The 25474-nt window shown below is 32.4% G+C and overlaps 1 protein-coding gene across 11 annotated transcripts in view; it reads right to left on the bottom strand.

Annotated features, from left to right (window-relative positions):
* LOC145276773 (cyclin-dependent kinase 17-like) overlaps positions 1–25474 on the bottom strand; it is a 534353-nt gene that overhangs the window by 422233 nt on the left and 86646 nt on the right. The gene's annotated exons all lie outside the window — the stretch shown is intronic.

Here is a 25474-nt window from a genome sequence, read left to right as displayed (position 1 = left end):
AACAGAATAGTTCTGCCTTACTTTTAAGTCCACCTTACAAATATTGAAAGAAGATATAAATAATGCTACTAAAATCCTACTAGAATCCTTATTCCAATTTTGTTGAAAATCCATTACATGATTTTCATTCTAGAAAATGTCTAAAATTTAGAGCTTAAACTTAATAGGTTTTAACGGAATTTAAAGAAATCTTGCTTCACTGATGTCAAATAACCATGGATCAAATTTAAAACAAATCTAAAATATTTTGAATTTTTTTGTTTATGCCTTAAATCTGAGGAGGGGGATAGTTATTAATTGATATACCTATTGTGAAGTTTTACAAAAATTTGAGGTCTCCGAATTCCACAATGAGCTTCTACTCTTTCTTTGTCCCTTTTGTAGCAAACTAAATTAAGCTAAATATAGTCCACATTACCAATCCTTAAGCCTAGCAGCTGTGTTCCAACATTTATAATGATCGATTAATTTGTTCAGGAGTGAATCTTATACATAGAAATATATAAACAAATATTGATACCCAATTTTATATGAATAGATATGCAAGACAATGATAAAAAGGAAAAACAAATTAAACACATGAAGAAATAAAAAAACAGATTTATTGCTTTCATTAAAATCAACGAACGTCTTAATGGAACCGGTAAATCTCCCGTTTTTTATTCTTATGTTTAATTTGTTTTTCTCATACTGCGCATCTCTCCGGCATTTTATTTTAAGATATGTTGTGTATTTTACTGTAATAAATAGATATATGATTAAAAAAAATATATATATATATTTAAATAGATTACCGTCTAGTTTGGTTGATTTGTAATTTTGTTTTATTTTTATACATATAAGCAACAGCTTTGTGCTTAAATTTCATTAAAAAAATTAAAATCCTTTTATATGCATTCTTTTTTAGGTGTGAAACTCAAGCTTCCTGTGACTCTTCAACGGACATACCCAACAAGCAGCAAAATCCTACATTTTCACTGTTAAGGTCCCTTGATGCCGCAAAACTTTCTCTAATAGTTACTTCCCTCTGACTACAAGACTTTGGAATTCCATCGCTGTTTCCTGCTTCCCTAACTGTACTGACATACAGAAGTTTGAATGCAATGTGAACTGACATCTTGCTACTCAACTTCCCACGATTCCCTGTTTTGCACCCAAGTGACAATATGCCTTGCTTGGGACTGAACCCCCCCCCCCCCAAATGTGTGCAATCTCTACGAACAGGTTTTGCTAGTATTATTAACCAACAACTACAAGCTGTTACTCTAAAAATATAAATTACAAGAATCAATAACTTATCTACTTCATTGAACCGAGTAAATTTGAACTACTTTTAACAAAAGAGTATTTCGTAAAAAGTTTGATCATCTTTATCGAACATTCTGCTGTCAGTTTTTTTTTTTTTATCAATAATTTACTGTAATCTTTAAGTTATTGACATAGATGTTTTGTAAAGACTAGTTTAACTGCTTTGTATGGTGTTTGTAAAGTGCCCAAGGATGTCAATTTCCATATTTACCTAGATTCTACCATTTTATAGCTAGTATGAAGAAAAGTGTTGTGAACTTTTGAGGAAAAAAATTTGCTACTTAGTATTTGCATGAGAGAGTAAGTAACTACGATGAATGTATTTATATACTGTTTTTATGACCAAAAGTCATTAGAATATGTTTTAAAGCAAAAACAATTCGTTTGGAACTAATGACGTCTACTTTTTTGCAGATTTTCAATAATCTAATATATAAATCTCACTATGTCTGTGTGTGTGTCTCTGTTTTTCAAATTGTATCCCCTTCCAGACGGATGGTCACTGGATGGCGTGCAGTAGCTCAAAAGATTGCATTTTTGGTGCAGAATCTTATTAGAGGTAGTTACTTGGTTAAAATAATTGCGAATGGTTTCAAAAAGGTGTTCAAACTTGACAGAAATTACAATCACTTGAGCGTGGTACAATGGCGTCATTTTGCACATGCGTACGTCTTATAACACAGATATCTATTTATTTAGTCATTTCACAATGCTTTTAAAGCGGTTGTCCTTTTGACCAGTGTTGCGGTTTCAAACTTTTTCTTTTTTTTTTTTACATTCCGACATTCTTGACTTTTAAATGTTATGTAATAATTTTTCAAAAACACTTATTAACAAAAATACAGAAGAATATTTTTGATGTACATAACGAAAATGTCATATTCCAAATATATATTATATCGTTTTTTTTTTGTTACATTCCAAAAATCACGTAAATAGATCAAGTAATGGCATTTTGTATTGGATTCATTGCTAAACTACTTAACCGATCATTATGGATTTTAATTATGTGTACATGATTATATATTTCTATGTATTGGATCCACTCCTAAACTAATTAACTAATGAATTATATGCATTGTATATGTTTATATATTTGTATAGATGTCATATTCCAAAAATATCATAATGATCACTTACTTTTTTTTAATGTATTTATGTATACAAGAAATTCTACCAAAGTAATAAGGTACTTGTACAGTATAGTAATCCTATGAAAAACTTATGTAAAATCATCAAGTAGTTTCATCTTTATATTAGAAATAAGGTACTTGCACAGTATCCTACCCAAGAAATAAGGTACTTGTGCAGTATAGTACTCATGAAAAACAAAGAAATCTTACCTGTGATGTACGTGAAAGTTATTATCACCGAAGATTAAATATTTGAGTAGTATGTCTTGCATATGAGAAATAAGGTGCTTCTTCACTATAGCACGCAGATGAAAAAACAAATTCATACCCCTGACGTACAGAAAATTTAGTACAACAGAAAATTTCATGAAAGTATGGAGTTCTTTCATTTTTAAATTAGAAAAAAGGTACTTGTACAGTATAGTACCCATATGAAAAACAAAAATCTTGCCTGTGACGTACATAAAAGTAATCAAAACTGAAAATCGCCATATATATTTGGGTAGTATGACATTTATATAAGAAATAAGGTGGTTCTTTACTATAGCACTCTGATGTAAAAACAAAATCTCCCACCTGTGACATACAAAAAAGTTAGCACAACAGAAAATTATGTAAAATTATATAGTTTCATCTTTATATTAGAAATAAGGTACTTGTCCACTATCCTACCCAGGAAATAAGGTACTCGTGCAGTATAGTACTCATATGAAAATCCTACCTGTGACGTGCATAAAAGTTATTAAAATTGAAAATCATGTCATATATTCGAGTAGTATGACTTAAATGAGAAATAAGGTTCTTCTTCACTATGGCACCCAGATGAAAAAACAAATTCTTACTCTAGATGCAGAGAAAATTTAGCACAACATAAAATTACTTAAAAGTATTGAATTCTTTCATTTTTAAATTAGGAAAAAAAGGTACTTGTACAGTATCTCACCCAGGAAATAAGGTACTTGTACAGTATAATACTCATGTGAAAAACAAAGAAAACCGTACCTGTGACGTACATAAGTTATCAAAACCGAAAAAATCATGTAATACATTCGAGTAGTATGATATTTATATAAGAAATAAGGTGTTTCTTCACTAAAGCACTGATGTACAAACAAACAAACTCTTACCTGTGACATACAGAAAAGTTAGCAGAACAGAAAATTATGTAAATTATTTTAAATATGTGTTTTATATTAACTGCCCTAGGTAAGGTAACTTTTTTCCATATTTGTGCTGTAAATTTCCTGTTCTAGAGAAGGTAGTATTATTTCATATATGTTGTGTAATACTCGTCCTAGGATAGATAAAATATTCTTTTGCTCAAGATGACAAATGATACAGAGACATAAAAAATCCCTCTATTCTAAGAATAACAGGCATGTTCAAAATCAACTTTATTTTTCTCCTTGTCTTATATGGTCCCCGAGTAACGCCGGGTGGCCTTGCTAGAAAATAAATAAATAAAAAAATATTGATGCAATGTTTTTATGTTAATTTCATTAACAGAAATACTTTAGACTTTTATTGAGATGTGAATTCAGGTACTGACACTGTAAAAACTAGTGCCTTAGTAATGTGTAGCCTATTTTTTTTTTTTTATCAATAAATCACATTTGTCTATTTTCATATAAACAGAAAAACACCATAACTTTTAATATATAATAATCCTTTTAACCAATTCACGCTACCACATGAGCTGGAGTCAAACATTTAAAATATCATCGTTGAAACAAAACACATACTTTGCTCTTCTGTTCGACTATTGTCACATATGATAAAGAAAAAAAAAATCCACGAGGAACATTCAACATTACTGAAAATTTGGATTATAAACAAGTCAATGTTTTTTTTTTTTTTACAAAAAACCTGTCTTGTACTAATTTTCTAAATTACAGATTTATTCCAACTCGAACAAAACTTCCAAAGAGGAAAAAAAAAATCCTCATATATATATATATATATATACACATATATATATATATATATATATATATTAGTAAAAGTACCCGTCATTGACTGCGTTCAAAAACAACCTATAGAAAATGGACTCTGATTTATGAAAGTATGATAGGTTATGAAAAGGAAGGGTTGTAAAGAGATAGCTTCGAATTTGGGGGTATCAAAACTAAAGCAAAATATTCTAACCTTTGTGACCAAGGCCGTCAACCTCCAAAATTTCCTCCTGTATCAGAAAACACGCTATGTAATATACAAATATCTGTACGTGATGTTGCCAAGCTAATTAAAAACCTTGATTCCAGTAAAGCAACCGGACCTGACAGTATTCCAATTTTAGTACTCAAAAGACTTTAAACAGAACTTCATCCTTACAAAACTGTTTAAACGTTGTCTTAAGGAGAATTGCTTATCACCCTGGAAAATCTCATTAGTATGGCCTGTATTTAAGAATTCAGGCGATCACTCATCTCCCTCTCAGTACAGGCCAATAAGTCTCCTGTGTGTCATGAGTAAATTGTTGGAATCTGTTAAACAGAGAAGTAATCAACCATCTCAGCAAAAATAACCTTCTTAGTGACACGCAATATCGTTTCTGTTCTGCTAGATCTACAGCAAATGTGCTTACAGTTATATCTTATAGGATTAGCCAATCTCTCGACAGAGGCAACCTTTCTAGGGCAATTGCTCTTGACAAATCAAAGGTTTTTGATAGAGTATGGCATAACGGTTTACTTCACAAGATCTCCAGCTACGGTATAGCTGCAAATGTCTTCTCAATTAAATTATTTCTCTCTGATAGGTTCATAAGAGTAGTGGTTGATGGGCAGAAATCAGAAGCTCTCAGTATTAATGCTGGAGTCCCTCAGGGGACTATCCTAGGCCCAACTCTCTTCCTGATCTACATTAATGATCTTCCACATCATATCCTTACATCATTCATAGACATTTATGCTGATGACACTACTATCTATGGTAGCACATCTAAGACCATAAATGACCAACTTCACTCTGATTCTCTCTCCTCTGATCTTGAGCAAGTGGTACAATGGGGAAAGAGGTGGCTTGTTACTTTTAATGCATCTTAAACCAAGCTTTTATATTTACATCATCAACGCTCTGATACCCATCTGGCATCAATTGAAATGAATGGCTCTCGTCTTGGGGAGGCCTCATGTTTTGACAAGTTTCTGGGCTTGACCTTTACTCCTGATCTTAAATGGAACACATACATTAAATCTGTTGCCAAGGCCGCTGGAAAAATGGTCGGATCCTTTTATCGATCCAGTAGATATCTCACTGCTGGTGCAATTCTCTATCTATATAAGAGCCACGTACATCCAAGGATGGAGTACTGTTGCCACATTTGGGCACGAGCTGCTAGAAAGGACTTATCCTGCCTTGATAGAGTTTGTAGCCTCGTAGGAGATGTCCTTTTCTCTTCCCTGCAACTCTTTCTCACAGAAGAGATGATGCAAGTTTGTCTGCTTTATTGTTATTTTCATGGCAAATGCTCGGCTGAGCTCCAATCTATGGTCCCCCCCCAAGCCAAACTTTCACAAGAAACACCAATCTAGCAGAAAACACTATCACTAGTTTCCCCCACTCTTTATCTGTGCCTAAACCTAAACGTAGATTCCATGAGCAAAGCTTCTTTCTTAGAACTGCACGCCTATGGAATTGTCTTCCGTTTTTCTGCTTTCCAGCTGACTACAATATGGTTGTCTTCAAGTCTAACGTAAAAAAGTTTTTGATGAGCCGTTCCATATAAGTTAACAAATTTACCGAATTTCCATTACTAATATTTCCATAAGGTCCAATTTCTACTGTACACTCTTTAACCCTTATACTCGAGTGGCCTCCTGGCCTTGATAAGTGGTGATGCCAATGTAAAAAAAAAAAAAAAAAAAAACATCCTGATGCAGCTGATGAAAAGTTTTTAGCGGACATACGAACACACACACACACAAACCGACGTTTGAGATTTATATTAAGGTATTTCTCTAGGAATTAGTCAGCATTTTCTTTCCAATTGAGCACACACTGAAAATGAGCACCAACCCCACGAAACTTGGTCCAACTGACTATCAGAGAAGGATAAATTCTTTCTAAATTTTAATTATTATTCATCCAAGACATCACTGATCAAGAATATATTAACTTTGTGGATCTATTTTGTAGGTTTTTTTTTTTTTTTACTTTTAGCTGGATATACAAACATAACACAGACAGCTACCTTTTATATAATAGGTTTTTAACAGATGGTTAAAAAAAAAAAAAAAACAAATAAAAAAAAACGAAACTTCAATTTAAGATACAAAATAAAGATATGAATCGCAGTTCAATCTTTAGAATAGCTTTACAAAATTTTAAAAAGAAAAAGTTTAGCAAAGATTAAAAATAAAGCAATTATCGATAACATGCAGATTAGCTCGAATACCAAAAAGAATTCTGTAATTAGTTTTAGATATATTCGTTGCATTTTTAGAAGAGGCTTCATTCATGAGTCAGTTGGTCAAGCACTTCAGTTTAAAACATCATCAAGCATACAGATTGATTGGATGTATGTTCAGGATATCCGTTTCTGTTTAATATTGCTTCTATGAGAGGAAATTATGTTCTGGCTTCATCAATTATTACTTTGATTTGTGACATGGAAAACTTGAGATAGAAAAAGAAATTAATGATGCAAAAATTAAAGAGAACTTTATATAAAGTAGTTCACTTCAAAAAGAGGTAACAATTCTTATATTTGGTTTAAACGTCAGTTTTACATGTTGACATGTGTTGGATGACTTTTAGAATTTAAGTTCTAAACTAATCTATCTCTGACTAGGTCTTTATTCCTCTATTTTCTCAAATGCACCCCTATATCTTCCTCCTATATTTTTCCTTCTACTACCTCTACCAACTGATTCTGCTACCTACATTTTATTTACCTCTACTAACCCAAGAACTCCTCTATTCTTTCAATGTGACCCTATTTTCCTTCTACCTACAGCCTTAGTCTTTTGTAGACTAAAATTAATAGGCATCTCCTATCTTTACAATCAGCTTTCGTACTTGTTAGCTCCTTATATCAAGTGGCTTCATGCCTTGTCTTGAGCAATTTCCATAAAAAGAAAAAAAGAAAAAGTTTCCTCTTTCTGCATATCTTCCTATACTTCCTCTGAGGTAACTAGTAGGGCTGTGACATCAGCATATTCTTTTCATTGTTTTGACTCGAGTATATATCCGTTAACATCTTATGTTTTTATATAAACTGATGTGGTTCTCTGTTGTCTTACTGTGTCGGATATATACTTGAGAGTCAAAAGAATGAAAAGAATATTCTGTTGTCACAGACCTAGTAATCAGATCTAAGACTGCCTTTTCTTTAAGACATGTTACAGATCCATCAAATCATCATTTCTCTATATATAACAATGTCCTTAACTCTTACTAGCCAGGTTTCACTTCCATACATCACATTCCAAATGCATGCTTAATAACTTTCTCTTTTGGTCAACAGTGAAAATGCTCTGCTGGTCAGTAACGGCAGAAATTTCCTAAACTTACTTCATCTATTCCTAACTATTGCAATCACATTACCACCTGGTCTTCCCTCTGCTTCAATGGTACTACTAAGGTAACAGAACTTCCAAACGATCTCAATAGCTTCACAACCCAAATATACTTTCTCTGCATCTATGTTTTCATCAGTTTCCATTGTCTTCCATAATTAGTATACAAACTGTTTATCATATCAACCTACCTAATATAATCAAATAACTATTGATACAAGTCTTTGCAAGTAGCCAACAAACTTTTTACAAATTAAAAACCGTTTAGTGTTGACAAGGTTTCATAATTAATCTAAAATTATTGAAGATCTCCAGAAGAATGTTTATATATAGCCTACAATAATATATCTATTCATATAAAGTTATGTAAGAGTATACAGTTATATATATTATTTTTAAAATGTAATTATCCACTGACACCTGTTTTGTCATGGCTGAATATAGCGATGTGGGGGTACCAAATTGATTAAAGGGAAAATTATTCCCAGCTCACATTTAAGTAAAAATGTGCTTTCGTAAATAATTGAATTCATTCAAAACATATCGCTAAAACCAAAACAAACAACATTATATATATATATATATATATATATATATATATATATATATATATATATATATAGACTTGTTAGGTGAGGAGGGCGGCTAGTCTCCCTGAAGGATTAAAAACAAGACCTTCCAAAGGGCGAATGAACTCTTTCTGGGTCAACGGCCAACTAGCACCGTGTATATTTATGTGTGTGTATATGTGTATTGGGGTAGAGAGGGCTCCCGTAAGCCGTGGTGAAGGCAACCTTTCTAGGAGAAGCAAATCTCTGATTTAAAAAACCATAAAGCAGAAGACCAGTACCTGCATTAAGCTGGTCTGCAGTTTAATTTGTTGCTGATTATCTTGCTCTTGCTTGTTGCTGGATCTCAACATTTTGAACCGAGAGAGAGACTTAGCTGTCGCACAAAGCTAAGACTCTGTAACATCATATTTGTATAGATACTCCCTCAGACATTTGGCTCATGGATTTTAAATGTCTGAGGGAGTGGCACTCGTCTGACAAGACGTTGCAATCATGATTCATATTATTATATATATATATATATATATATATATATATATATATATATATATATATATATAGAGAGAGAGAGAGAGAGAGAGAGAGAGAGAGGAATCACCACATTTTTCATTTTGAACACAGCTGTTAGGCATAAAGGTGGGTAATAGGAATTTAGTTTTGTGCAAAAACAGTGGAAAATCTTTTGTGAAATTCAGATGCCTTCAATTTTTGTGAAATTTGAACAATACTTATTAAACATCAATTAATATTATCCAAATTCCAGCTTCTTTGAAGTATTTTAAAGAGTTATTAAGAGGCATAATATGGACACAATCTCCCATTTGAACATTCAAATATTTCAAATTTGCATTAAATCTGATCCATAGTCAATTAAGATTCTCTGGATTTCAATTTCTTAAGACCTCTTAAGCTTAAGCCTTGAATTTATAAATTTTGCTGAATCAAATTTCCGTAATAGAATTTGATCAACATAGGAATAAGAATTCTAGATATGTTTTAGTAGCAATATATGTTGATTTGAATCCTCATAGGAATGCATAAAGTTATGCAAAACTGTTCTGGTCAGGTATTCTTATATATATATATATATATATATTTTATTGGCAAACCCTAGAGTAAAATAAAGAAACAATTTTCATTTGATATTTTCGTAATTTAAAGGAAAACAACAAAAAGATGATTGTCATGGTATTATTTGATATATCCCAATGTTGAAGAAATGTACTGTGCATTATATAGTCAAACCTGACAATCTAAAGATGAATCAAAGGCTTTACTTCTCTAGGTTGTATAAAGTATTCCTGAAATATGCCATAGAAACGTTAAAAATTCCACAATTATTTCTTTGAAATTTTGAATATTGGCTATTGTTATCAAAGATCAGATTCAATTTGGAAAAGTTGGAAGCTGAAATTCCATCATAATTTTAATAGTGATCAAATTTTTTATGGTCAAGATCAAAGTTCAAGGCCATACGATATGTGTACATCATTAGCTACAATATGAGCTATGTAGTGAGCCTCTATGATGAGCAGGACCGAAATTATTATCATAAGTGACTTTCACCTAGATATTTAAAAACTAAATAGTTCTAAGTTAGACCATGACCGATATTTTGACCAAATTTGGTGACGATTGATCAAGTGATGGAAGCTAGGCTGTACACAAACAAATAATTACAAACTCTACTAAAAGCATAACCTGCCTGTAACAAAAAAAAAAAAAAAATTTTTTTTTTTAAATTAAAAAAGTGTATTTTAAAAATTTCATCTGATGTGGCTAATATCAAACATGTGAAACTAACTACAATACACGTTTTGGTTTTCGGGTTAGGACTAAAGTGTAGTATCTGTTCTGACCAAAGATGATACAATACTATTGCCGAGTTTGCATTCGTTCTTGGTGTACATAAAACAGAAATATCTCACAACCCCCTACATAAGTATTATGATAGATAAACCCCCATAACAAACTATATTCTGAAATTTCATTAAGTACTTAGATAAGTATGTTTTAGTTTCAACAAAGGTGGTAAAATAATATTGTGGTGTCAACATTTATGCAAACAAAATGCACAGCAGCAATATACAACAGATGAAAGATGCAACTATGGAATTCTCAAGGGTCCCGCTAATAAAAAAATATAAAATATTTTAAACATTTTGAAGTATAAAGATGAAAAGTTAATTTTTTTAAAACTATAAATGCAATTTCATAAAAAAAAATTTTTAATCCTCAATTATAAATAAATTGAATCTTTATAAATAAATTGTAGGTATTTATATCAATTTTCTTTGTCGATCCAGCCAAGTTTTAAAAAAATTAGAAAATATACTTTTTAATAATTTTTTGGATACTATTGTAAAAAAGACTTCATGTTTCCAAAGATTGATGATTTTTTTTTTTTTTTTTTTACTAGGGGAGGTCACCACTTCTAAGGACCCAAAGGCCACTTGAGGATAACAGTTAATCAGTGTTAGTTGACCAGTGAGACAACACTGATTATCAGTAATAGAACTTGTGTAGTGTTTGTTTATTAAGAGGACAACTCAACAAGAACTTGAAAATGATATTAAAAGCCCAGTTTTTTTGAAAATGATATTAAAAGCCCAGTTTTTTGAAAATGATATTAAAAGCCCAGTTTTCTATTTGAATACAACTTCCTTATATACCAGTGAATTAAAAAAAGGATAACTAATTTGCATATTCCTTTAAAAACGAACTTTTATTAATTCACTGTTAGTTTTTTTTCTGCTTTCTTATTGGATGATTAGTTACATTTCACTATTATGCAGTTTAATGTGTGCATATTTTCTACATTGTGCATAACTGCATAGCATTTGGAGTAAATCTCTGTCTATCTAGGAACGGTCTATATGAAACTACCTTGTCAATTTTACTGTACAGACTTGAAATTTGATATATGGGGTATTCGGACCAGTGGAACAGAATCTGTTTGGTTTTTAGTAAAAAAAAAAAAAAAAAAAAAAAAGCTGTTAAGAGAGTCAAAATTGAAAAATTCGAACTTAGCAGGCATAATTCAATGTAATGAGTATGCCCTACATATGGGCAAACATACATGTATTTATATGTTTAACTGTGTTAATTTGTCAACTTTTGATATGTATGTGTCGTTAGTTCAGATGGTATTGCATACCGCTGGAAAGCTAAATATTTTGCTTTCGATTCTAGCTGATAGCATCTAAGTCATATTTTTTGTTTTTTACTTTTGAAATAACTACTAAATATTAGGTACAATATAATAGAGAATTGGTGCGATAATAATAAATATGAAATCTGCATAAATTAAAATATATTTAAGCATATTTTACAACCGGGCAACTCCAGGCAACCTACTAGCACACACACACAATCTCACAGAATATACAATAAGAATATATAGATCAAATTCTCTGAACTATTTCATCAGATGGACCCCAAAACTATCCTCATTCTTTTACTATTAATTCTGAATTCATTTAGTTTATTATGAAAATCCCCTGCATTAGTGATTCTTTTAACTTGATTAGTTAATTTCTTCCACAAATGTACTACTTCATAAAATAAATAAAAAGAAATTGAAATAATCTGTGATAGATTTAGTTTTATATTATCTGATGAAAATGAAGAGAATTTGAGAAGATTATCTATCTTCTTCTATATATATAAAAGCGAAAAGTAATTAAATAAATTCAAACGTTTCCGTTAGTATCGCACAGTAGCCCAATGGTTAACGTTGCACGTTTATTTTTCACACTTTAATTTCCAACTTCGCCTCAAGGGTTCGGGTTCGATCCTCATACTCACCTACCAAAACTTTTTTTTTTATTTTATCCCCCCGGAGTTTTGATTTACCTTCAAACACCCGGGCAACGCCGGGTACCCCCCCCCCGCTAGTCTATATATATAAAAGCGAAAATGTGTGTAAGTATGTTCGCTTTTTGTGTATGTCCAAGAAAAGCTTTTTTCCGAGAAGCGGTCGGTCGGCTCACAACTTCTTAAAACTTTATATCACATATAAATCATAATATCTCTGAGTTAACAACGGAGGTCGCCTGTCTATTTAATTTGCTCGACTTCGGGAAGATAAATATTCAACAGTTTTTGCTCGCCGCATATGGATTAGGCTTTTTTGTACAATAAAAGCGACACTAATTCTGGCAGTATTTTTCCGGTCACGATCGCTGGAAATGTCCGAAAGCAATCAGCTTTGATCAATGTGGAAATATTTTCCTTATATCAGACAATTGCTATTCAATTTGGACAAGGGGAGCTGGTTCCCCTCCCCAACATCTTGGGAAAATAAAAATAAAGAAAGCGTTTCCGCATTAAATAAAATACTACCCCGCAGTCAAAGTTGACCTCATTATGTCATTAAAACGTGCACCTGCCAATTTAAGTAATTAAATAAATTCAACCGCGTTTCCGTTAGTATGCCGTGGTGGCCCAGCGGTTAACGTGGCACATTTTTATTTTCACAATTTAATTTCCAACTTTGCCTCAAGGGTTCGGGTTCGATCCTCATACTTACCTACCAAAACTTGTTTTTATTTTACCCCCCTGCCCCGGAGTTTTGATTTACCCAAACCCACACACACCTCCAAACACCCGGGCAGCGCCGGGTACCCCCCCCCCTAGTAATAAATAAAGCATCAAATATCATTTCTAAACAAAGTCATTCTTCATGAACTATCAAGTCTATTGGTATTTGGCGACAGAATTAAAGCAGTAACACATTTCCTTTCACGATGAAGAACTACCTAAAAGAGAAAAATCCCATGACAACAATGAGAAACATCTGCGTGAGTAAGCTGACTGGTGATCCATACAAATATATTGTGCCAAATGGTCAGTGGCAGAAGTAAATGCTCTTTATTACAAATCACAATTTCAGCCATTTATTTACAGATTGCCTTTATATCAATATGCAACAACTATTTCCTACACTTAACAATTTCTTATATTAAGCTTGCCAATAGGTAAACACACACACACACACATATATATAATATATATATATATATATATATATATATATATATTATAAGGATATTTTACCACCTTTTTTTTTTATTAGAGGTATTCCACGGCCACCGAGAGTAAGAAGAAGGCCTGTTAACTGAAAAATGCCTGCAGGCAATGTAGGTAAGATTTGTCATACTGTCAGTACTATATGAGGGCCATTTGAAAAAGAGCAATAAAACATTTTTAAAAAGAAAAAGGAACACAGTTCGATTAATACTGAAACTAAATTTTATTCAATATAAAATATAAATATTATCTATGTAAAATTAAGTAATTTTAAAGTAAAATACAATTTAATACTGATAAAACTGAATTATGAATTTAGGGAACAAACAATTAAAGAAACAAGATCACAGTGTAGTATCTGTTTTGATGCTATACTTTACCTTTTCTGTTCTTGGTCAGTGGAGGAGAAATCTTTCATGACTGAGATTATTTTTGTTCCTATCCAGAGTGCCCTTTATTGGGAAGCTGGATTTTGCCCACAAGATTATATGTTGAAATATGTAAATAACTATTACTTTAAATACAGACATTATATTTAAAGTTTTGGTTTTCTGTTCTTCTATGTCCATTTTTTCCTCATGTTTTTCATCAAAATATGTAGCGTATTAGTTGTTTCACAGGCCATCATCAGTGATCGCTCACTGGCAGTAACCTGTGGTGGCCCTTGGAGACCAAGTGACAACAAGTCTCCCCAGATTTCCAGTGTTCTCCACCTCTTGACCACTTGTGCAGATGATTGCATGTTATCGCAACAGCTGTTGTCACTGATTTCTCGTTGGCATCGGCCATTGGAGTTTCCTGGGGTTTGGGTGACAAAATGCCTCTCCAAGGTACCAGATTTGAACTGCACACTTCCAGTGGAGATTTGGTTAGTACTCTCCCACCTCGATCTTTCCATCCTCCCTGACCCTTCACAACTAGTTGGTGTGGCGCCAGTTGATGTCATCTACACCAGTTTTTTTCATTATTATGATAATAAGGGTGCTTGTGCAGTGTACGCACGTGTATTTTAAATATTATTTCCAAGTTAAATTAAATTTTGGGTTTGTATTACTGTACACAGATTCGAAAATTTGTCAAAAAACAGATATATAACAAATAAATGTTATCAAAGGCAAGATAAGTTACTCTTCTACCTATCTGGAAAGGTTTTTAGTGGTTTTACTCACTTTAAAATGTTTAATCGCTTCGAAAATCATACAATGTTTATCGATATTTTTTAAAAAGAAAAATCTCGGCATGCTCACTATTGAATTCAGTAAGTTTGGGAAAATGAGTTCAAACAAACAAATTATACAAAATGCTGTTAGAAACCCACCGAATATATGTCTGCCTATGTCACGGTAACATATATTGAGCGAGTTTCTAACAGTATTTTGTGTTTAATAAAATCCTATCTTACTTCCTACAAGTGACATCATGACAATTGCTAAGATCTACAGCCAAAGTAGTTTGTATTTTCCCTCTACCTGAAAAGTCTTCCCACTCTCCCAGTCAAGACCAGGTAAATATATAAGCATTATAACTATATTGACCTGACACACTTATTAACTGAAATAAACACTCATACACATAACTACCATTACACTTCACTATTCGAAAATAATGATTTCTCTCCACTAACATTCCACCTATTCTCATTGGTTGCAACCATGAAATTCAATTATTCTGGATTATACACAATCATACATAAAATGAACACGTCAGCCCTTAATCTCCACACATTGTTTTAAATCATTTATACTTTCCTATAATCGCTTTTCCTCTATTTTACAGACTAATGTTTACAAAAAATTAACCATAACATTTAGTTTACAGTTACACAAACAAAATAGTCATAACTTTCATATAAATAAGTTAGCACAGCTACCTCTGGTGATGTTTACATCTACTGTGAATACAGTGGCTTCATTACAAAATCGTAAATTATGCCATTTCGCATTATTTTGATCAACATTACTTACATTAAAAAATTATGTTGCATTTTCCTTTTTATCATGTCCGGTTTCAGCATCCTAAATTATCCAATGCTAAAATGAACTGATCTCTTAGCAAAAGGTTATGAATTTTTTTCTTTCTTTTCCACAGTACATGTTATGGTAAAGTTTTTAAAACATTTTTCTTCTACATTAAAAAAAAAAAAAAAAAAATTCGTCCCAGCTTTCTTCCTTTAATGATTTAATTTAATAAAAAAATATCGTTGGATTGAGCGACAAAACTTATGAGATGCAAATATGAATTAATATCTAGCGGACATTTAGGAAAGTTACCCCCTCCTCTAAATTCCGCAATTTACACTTTATTCACGTTAATCTCATCGATTACAAACTTACCTTTCAGATTAAATTTTTTTTAGATAACTTATCGTTAGTGATCAGTTTTTAATTATAATGTTCTACTGAATTGAACACGTACTTTGTGACCATCACTGAGAAAAATATTGTGACAATATTTTTCTTGGTAATGGTCACAAAGTGTGTTCAATTTAATAGAACGTTATAACTTAAAACTGATCTCCAATGAGAAAAGTAAAAAAAAAATTTTATTTTCAATTTTATTTTTTGAATCTGAAAGTTAAGTTTGTAACCGATGAGATTAATGTCAGAAAAGAAAATGTAAATTGTGGAATTTAGAGGGGGTAGGGCAATTTCATAAATGTCCGCCGAATCGCTTAATAAAAGAGAGTTGTAGTAGTTCCCTACATCAAAGTGGCACCGAGCCTGGATTGGGGTGATTAGGCAAAAAAAAAAAATCAAAAATGATTTTGCACCTTTAAAATCATAAAAATTATTTCTTTTTATATAAAATACATTTTTACACTACACATGAATTGCGTCCAGAAAAATTATAATTTCATTACTTTTCATTCAGTTTGTATTTGCCTACATTTACGCAAGTTTTTTTTTTTACTTTCTTTGTCTTTCAAATAATTTAAGCCACTAAAATACAAATTCCCTTTTATTACATTGCCTACTGATATACTTATTTGTTATATATATTTTTTTTTGTTTTTTTTTACTATAGTTGTTTTTTGCTTTGTTCTCTTTTCAGGACTCATTTTCCACACTGCTCACACATAAACTTTTTTTTTTATCTTAGCACCAACTACACTATTTCCTTTAAACTAACGACTTCTATAGATTTTAGACTATGCTGAATAAGACAATTTATTTTAACTTTCACAGAGACAAGTAGTTTTCGACATATGTCATGCATTATAAACTAATTCACTGGAATATGCATGCATGATAAAGTGTAATTCTCTCTGCACGACACTGCCACCCACCACCAATTTAAAAAAGTTTTTTTACTTTTATTATGTGCCTTTGTGGGTGGGTATGCTGACAATATATATCAAGGTTGAACTTGGAACAAATACTTTGACAGTCCCCCGCCCCTCATAAAATGGGGTGTTTATTCCAAAAGCCATACTCACCATGGGGGGGGGGCGGTCATGTCTATCCCATATGACGTTCTTAAAATGAGGAGGTTAAAGGTGTCTATTCTGAAACCCTTAACATTAGGACATTGGGATTGGCCACCAACAGCAACCATAGTTTAATTTTTTATGAGGAGGAGACATGCTTCCAACGGGCAACGCCAGTTAACAGGTCCTGCTAGTAATAAATAATCAGATCAAATTCTTTATAATATTTTAGTAGATAGACAATGTCGCTTTACACAAACAATTGGAAATGACAATGTCTGAACTAGTTTCCTCTTCACTGAAGATTGTACTGGTGACCAACGAAGCCATTTCTGGATCTAAATAGTTGTCCAGACACTACAGATGTGAATGGCAACACAGCCAGCAACTCCTCTCAGCGCTGGATACAAAGCACTTCAACCACTTAAATCAGAAAAACTGGTGTGGTTTCAAAACAAGAAGACTACAATTTATTACATTGTTAGCAGGCCGCCCGGCATTGCCTGGTCATAAAATATGCATAAATATTATATTTTAATTAATGCAGAATTCTTATTTATTATAAACAGAAACACTGTAAGTATTAAATGTAACGTTTACAAAAAAAAAAAAAAAAAAATGGAAAGAAACAGACATGTGCATGTGAATATTATGTTTTTTCTAAACAGTTCACTTCTTATAAGTAAAACAAAAAAATATTCGAGCTGAGATCAAAACCAAAGACCTAAAGACAGCGAGTCAAGAATGATAATCGTTAGACTAGCTTGACATGCTCTTTAAAAAGTGTTTTCAAACCTACTTATTCTTAACATAAGGAACTGTCGTGTTTCATAATTACGCATGCACATTCATAAAATAGTTGAAAATGAACAAAAAATCCGATCACCCCCCCACGTACCAATTTTTCCAATTTTTACCCCTTAGCAGCCCTTTTTTCCAGATGAAAACCAATTAAAAAGTTTTCCACATGTCTGATTATCCTTTATATTAAATTACAAGTCTGTAGACAAAAAATTCCTTTAATATATAGGTTGAGAAATGTCCTCTCACACACACACACACACATTCTCACTTTTATAGATATATAAATTATTCATACTCACTAGGAGTTCTCACACAGGTCATCAGAAATTACTCTCTGACAACAATTGATGGTATTCTCTGGAGTCTGGGTGAAAAGTCTTCCCAAATTTGCAGTACTATCTGCCTCTTTCAATAATCTTTACAAATGAATTAATAAATTTGTTAGCCCAACTATCGTTTACCAGTGAATTATCGCTGACAATGAACAGTGGTCTTAACTGGAATTTGGATAGCAACAAGTTTCCACAATGTCCCAGTTTTCTTTCTATTTATCCTTCATGACTATTTGGTGTGATTCCAGTAAATACCAACACTACCATTTATTTTTTTGATGGGGGGCATAGTTAAGTTTCAATTTTCGTGGTTCCGTGTGGTGTTCCTCTATCTCTTTGTTTTACTTCTGTTGCAGTTTCCATATGACCGATTAGTGTTTGTATAAATTAGTTTCCGCATTCAAGAGTTTTTCCTTAAGATTTTAGCCGTTTTCAGCATTATTGTCTGTTGTATAGTTTCAGTCTTTCCCTTGATTCCAATTCATTATTATTATTAATATTATTATTACATAACTTTGACTAACTGCACAACCAAGACTTGGGAGTCTATTTTATCCTTCTACTTGATCTATAGCCGAGAGAAAGATATATGGTGGATTCTACTTTCCCCAAGGTTATTAGTGAAAGTGATACAGTAGGTACAACAAAATTTAAACCTGTCATGCTAAGCGACACTTCCATACACATAAAATACACACAATCATATTCTTTTGAGGATAATAGAAACTACAAATTATTACAACCTTTAGACATCAAAATTAAAATTTGTATCTCACATTTCCTTAATAGACTAACATACTTTTTATGATCAATTTTATATTTAATCAGAGTGGCAGGGTTTTTTTTGGGGGGGGGCATTGACAGTTCTATTCATATCATACTGATTGTTTGGCCGTTTTATGGCATATAAACACTTTGCATATTATTTACGCAATGTCTGTAGGAAACGGTTAATTGAGAAAAATGTCATTTAACCATACCCGAGATGGTGTTCAATTTATGCATTTTTTTTTTTTTTACATGGGCGGTCACAACTTTTTAAGGCCTGAAGGCCACTCTAGGATAAGCGTTAAGTATTAGGTAGATGGGGAAACAAGATCAGTTATGGCAGAACTTAGATAGGACTAGATTATCTAGATATATATGTTGTTTCTTGCATCCTGTTGCCAGATGCATCTCTTCTTGTCAAACTTATTTTTCCATACACAAGGCCTGCATACTTAACATTGATAACAGTATTCATTCTGACTCTGCTATTAAGACTGAAGGTGCAAAGATTGGAGTCGGCGCTATACAATCAATCTTTTCAGAGTCCATGACTGAATTATGTTGTTTGCTGAGATACCAATAGCCAGAGTTCTTTTCCCAACAGATGTGTAGAAAGTGCATGCTGGGCTCACACTAGTTCAGTCTTTTTAAGGAATTACATGGCTAGTTTCTGGTAGGTGTTTTTTTTTTTGGGGGGGGGGTTAATACTTGGTAAGTCACCATTTATCCAGACCTGAAGACCACTCTAGGATAAAAGTTAAGTGTTAGGTAGATGGTAAGACAATATGATCAGTTATAGTTGGACTTGGGTAAGGCTAGATTATTAAAGAGGCAAACTCAATAGAAATTCATTCACATTGAATTTAAAGATGACTATGTTATAGTTAGCTGGGAAGTAGACCCACTATATTGCATTTCACAGAAACAGTTCTAGGAAAGAAACTCTCCTCATGGAATTTTCGTTTAGTTTTAGAAACAGGTAGAGAATGTGGAAAGTTGTTGGCAGTTGTTGCAACTAGGCATATAATTGTCGCAAACATTTTACAGGGAGGGACAAAGGTTAAAGCTGTGTTGAGTACCTACCATAAAAGTAACCATAGAGCAGAGATAGACTCGCAATGTCTCTTCTGTCAGGAAGAGAAAGTAGGAAGGCAAAAATGATCATCGCCCACTAAGAGGATGAAAAGTAAAAAAAATAAAACTTCTGCAAATATAACCCTTTTCCATATTTTACAATATATATTTTTTAAATATTGCAAAAATTATATTACAAAACGAACTGGTAATGTGATATGGTTTTCTGAGCTTGTTGCATCATTTACTACAAGAGCTGTTTCAATAATTCTAGAGCTCTGGTAGTAAAGAATAACAGTACATACTTGTGACTTTTATTTAACAAAAATTTGATTCAAGAAGAAACATTTCAGAAATAATTCACCTGAACAAAGTTAAGCAACTCTGCTTTTTAATCATTGTTAACAAAGCAGACGAATGATGTCAAAAATAAAGATTCTTAAAACAACATTTTTCTTTTCCAATTGATTGTGTTTCTTGACTATGTAGATCTTCGAATTCTGTTCTCAATTTTCTTGGCTCTTCTGATAATCTTGAATGAAACTGTATATTTCACCTCCCAATTCACACAGCTTCACAGGATGTTTCTTATCTATTGTGTTGACCTCATTTAAAAGAGACCTATATTCTACTCCAATCCTACCCTCAATGGTATTACCACAGATTATGGTATCTGAGTGCATTTATGGATGCTGGCTTATATTCTCTATCACAACTACATGGTAAATTATATAGAATTGTTTTTGTACAAAATTAAAATTTTAATGTGATGTTTTTTTTTTCTTTTCTTTTTAAACAATAATAGTCAGTGAAAGTTAGCCAAAAAGAATTCAAAATGTATGCATATGATCTGGTGGGTTGTTAGGAGAAAAATTAAATATAAAATAAATTGTAAAATATTTCGACTGGCTGTATTTATTTAAGTAAATATTAAATTAAAGAGAGTATGCGTGTTATGTTTAGGTGAGAAACACGATTTTTACAATTACTCAAGTTTAGGTTTTGTTAAATTTAAAAAAAAACCCAAAACAAGGAACGAAAGCACATCGTTTAGGAATATCACAAAGAAAACGAGAGGAGTACTCTCCCTTGCCCTTATCATACAAACATGCAGCGTATCTCTGTAAAGTTGATCAACATAAATATCCCTTTTGATGTATATTTTAATTCTGTTGACCAAAATGAAACCAGAATTTAAATATACATCAGGAGAGATATTTATTTATGCAATAAATGAAACTGCTTGTATAAGAATTAAAATAAAGAATTTATTAGGAATTTGTTCAGTAGGAAAGTAGTTAAAGGATAGTGATTTTTACATGGTGTAATATTGGTGATCTATCAATAAAGAATAACAAATTTAACTTAGATGATTATAGCGAAATGAATATTATATTTATGGTAAGGTTAAACATATGGATTAACAATCAAGACTTTATCATGTGACTTGAATCAACAAACTTTTCTTGGTATTTTTTTTATGACCTGCCCAGCGTAGTATAAACAACCCCAACCACCCCATGTTACCAACAGCTTTCGGAGTAAACACCCTCCCCCCAAAAAACCCTCTTCATATTAAGAACAGCTTTCGAGGTTGAAGGTGTTTATTCTGAAAGCCGTTCTTAACATAGGGAGGTTGGGGGTGTTTATAATATGCTGGGGCATGTCGTAAAAATTTACCCCCCTTATGTTGTTTGCATATATTTGCTATTGCTGTTCACATCAGATTGTATTGGAATGAAAATGTAAAATTTTCAAAAATGTTATTTAATAGCAATAAACCAAAAACGTATTAGTATGACTTTAGTATTACAAAGAAATTTGCTGTTGATTACAAGAATGGCTTCTATCTGTAATTTACATTTGCTGCTGAAAAGGAAGATGGCCTCCCTTAAAAATATATTCCAAGTAGGATGATTAATATTTGCAAAGAAAATAACTCCAATTAAAATTTATTCTTTTTAATAATATGCACCAATGTTGAACAAAATAATGCAAAATAAAATATCTGTGTCCACTGCATTGTTATTTATTGTGAATAGCTTAAAATATAATAATGGAAGTTAGTTATTGTAAAGTGGACTTAAAAAGTGTACCGAGTCTAAGACAGCGGTCAATTTATAACACTGCATGACAACCAGTGTTCCACTTTCTTCCGACCTGCCTCATCAATCGTCCCCATTTTTTTTTTTTTTTTTTTTTTTTTTTTACATACCCCACCCCCACCTTATGACTGCAACACCAGCCTTTTGTGGTCACTTGTTGGGAAAGTTCTGTGTAGTTGTGAGTTGGTCCTTGCATTTGTGGAGATAATAGTCTTGGTGGTTGTGTTACTCTCATGTTGCATCATGGGATTGAACTTGTTAGTTTGTGCCTGATCGAGTCTTGATTATCTACCTCCATATCTGCATCAGATGTGTCATCTGCCATCACTACGTCATCTGTCTTTTCCACGGCCATCCTCTTGTGCATGTCACACGGGAATACACTGTTCTTTATTCTTAGTCTTTTGGAAGGTGGTTGAGGGGATGGTTGTATGGGTTAATAATTTGGCGTATCCATGATAGGTTGGATCTTCAGGAGGAAACGATGATTGCGTAGTGTGATCCTACCACTTCCATCCAACCATATATGGCATAGTCTGTAACCCATAGTCTTGATAACTCCCCGTTTTTGTCCATCGTCACGGATATGCTCTCCTGATTTTGCATCCAACTGGATTCACTGACCTGAAACTGTTGGAGTGGATGGCTGTGCATGTTGTACTGTTCTTTGTTTAGCAAATGCTTTTTTGCCATCACTTTTTCTCTAAATTCTTTGGTTTCTATCCACTAATTGTGAATCCAGTGCTCCTCGCAAAGTATAGGAATGTGATCCTTTATTTGACTATATAACATTTCAGCTAGTGATAATGTGAGGTCCTTGTAGGGTGTGTTCCTATGTGTCATCATCGCCTGTGCTGCACGATCATGACGTAAGTGGCCATAGCCATCAATGCAGTCTATGAGCATTCTTTTGGTTGTTTTTACAGCCAGTTCGGCTTGGTCATTACTTTACTCCCCAGTTTCCTAAGAATGATTTATATGCCAATGAGTTGAATGGTGGCCCTCCTATCAGATGATACCTCCTTCAGTGCACCATACATGCAAAGCCAATCCCTCAATGCGTCGTACACTGCTGCAGCCTTCCCTGATGGTAGCGGGACAATTTCAATTCAGCCAGTGTATTGGTCCGCATATACCATGTAATTCTTTCCATGCATATCCAGTAGGTCAGTGACAGTCTTTTAGAATGAGAATTTTGGGTTTGACATGCAGTCCGGTGTGGCGTTAAGTTTTCTAGGAACGTGCTTAATCTAGAACCTGTACATTAATGACCGCTCTTTGAAAGAAAAGAAGCAAGAGTTCTTTATGTTTTCCAGAACCTGATCTGAGAATACATGTACATTTTGTTGCAATTTAAAAACATTATCTTTCATCTAGCAATTAATGATATAGATATAAAATTTTCAATAATTTTTTTTTAAAAAGTGCAACAGAATGTACATTACATAAAATAAATCCAAGGTAATTTTTTGATTCAATTTAAATTAAATTTTTATACCTTACTTTGTCAAATTTATAAAAGTGCACTTTGAAGATAAATAAATTTCTAATTGTATCTTGTACCTTTATTTTTAAAGCCTATAGTAAAAACATTTTGTTTAACAATTTTCATGCCTTGGATGAAATGCTTTTCTAACTTGTATTTATATTCACTTCAACTTTACAGAAGCTTTTGACTTGTAAACTTAATTTTTACTTCTTGTGATATATATGTATATATATATACTATGCATAGCAGGAAGCTAATTTTATTATTTTAGTCATTCACATTTTTTTCTTTTTTATTGTTAAATCAAATTTTAATGCTATGATAAGTGTTGAGATAATTAATCGGAATCAGAAAAATTGAGGGTATTGGAATCGGTATTGGAAAAATTTGTACAGATTTTCCGATGCCAAAACGATTCTTTTGTTTTTTTATTTGATCTTGTTTAAAGCTAAATCTTCCATTGTAGATAATAATAAAAAAAATAAATATTTATAGATTTTAAACCACCAGTGAAGCTAAAAATCGATAGATCGTCCCCCACAAGTATATTTTTATGTTTAGGAAAATATTTGCTCATTTAACATGTGTTTTTACGGTAATCAGAGAAAAATACAACTATATAGTTATATATTAAGAAATGTATAATGAATCGGAATCAGTAATTTAGTACGGAATTGGTAATTGTATCGGCATCGGGAAAAATATTAGAATCGTCTCATCACTAGTTATGGTATCAACCGTTCATGCTATTTATTTTTTTATTAAAATCTAATTAAATGCAAAAGTATCTCTTGCAATGAAATTAATTCTTCCATAGTATCAAGATGTCAAATATGTGTGTAGTAATTTGAAGGAAATGAATTGATATTAATCACAGAAACTGGATGAAAAGTTTTTAAAAATTCAAATGTCTATATTAATGACATGAATAATAATGAACACTTAACCAGTGAATTACAAGACCATTTGCAAAATTCAAAGTTAACAAACTAAGCAATTTCATTGGATAACGATCTTTTCAGTATTCAATGGAAATGAATGATGATGGATAGAATATGTACTCTATGTACAATTTGACTGGAATTTCCCTTTTTTCTGGCAAAAAACACTGATAAGCCTTGAAAATGACTGGCTAGGAAGATACACTGCTATTTATGGTTGATTCTTTTTGTTTTACGGCATTTCAACCATTTTTGTGTTATTTAATGTAGGATCTAGTATTGGTGGGAAAAAAAATTTATGTGTCCAATTCATTATAGCTTCAAATTATTAATTATTATTCATGGTGTTTGGTTTGATTGCTTTGCAGAGGAAAATTGTTGTTCTTGTTATTGGTTTTACAAAACATGATTGACATTTGCAAAGCAAAAGGAAAACAAAAACAAATTTCTGTTCAGGAAGCCAGTATTTTCAGACAGCCTCTGATAGCATCAGATGCGCTAACATACATTCCCACCCCAGGTCAAAGTGGGCCTGAGAGTATTGCTAACTAAGGAGCAACTCCACATTCTTTACAGTCATCAAATGGAGCCTCACCATTGAATGTCTTAAGCCCATACCCAGGTCTGCCAAAAAAGATGGAGGGAAGAGAGAGAGAAAGAGAGAGAATTATTTTTGTCTTTTGACTTTGCAGAACATGATTGAGTTTTGTAAAAGGAAAGGAAAAAAGACAATAACATCATTGATGCATTTAAGTCAGGAAGCCAGTATCTTCAGACAGCCTGATCTTGTAGCATTAGAGTATTGCTATTTAGGCTTCACTTGGAAAATCCAATTGATTTAATTTATATACTAGATATAACATTATTATATTGACACATTTACAATATCAAGAAAATAATTTGATTTTTAATGAGCAATGAACATATATACTATAAAATTTCAAAATGGGTCAATTTTCAAATGAATCCTC

This window comes from Euprymna scolopes, chromosome 5 (assembly GCF_053919585.1).
Source record: "Euprymna scolopes isolate OS-2025 chromosome 5, ASM5391958v1, whole genome shotgun sequence".
Classification (NCBI taxonomy): domain Eukaryota; kingdom Metazoa; phylum Mollusca; class Cephalopoda; order Sepiida; family Sepiolidae; genus Euprymna; species Euprymna scolopes.
Note: the sequence above shows the minus strand (reverse complement) of the source record. Positions and strands in the feature narration are given on the sequence as shown.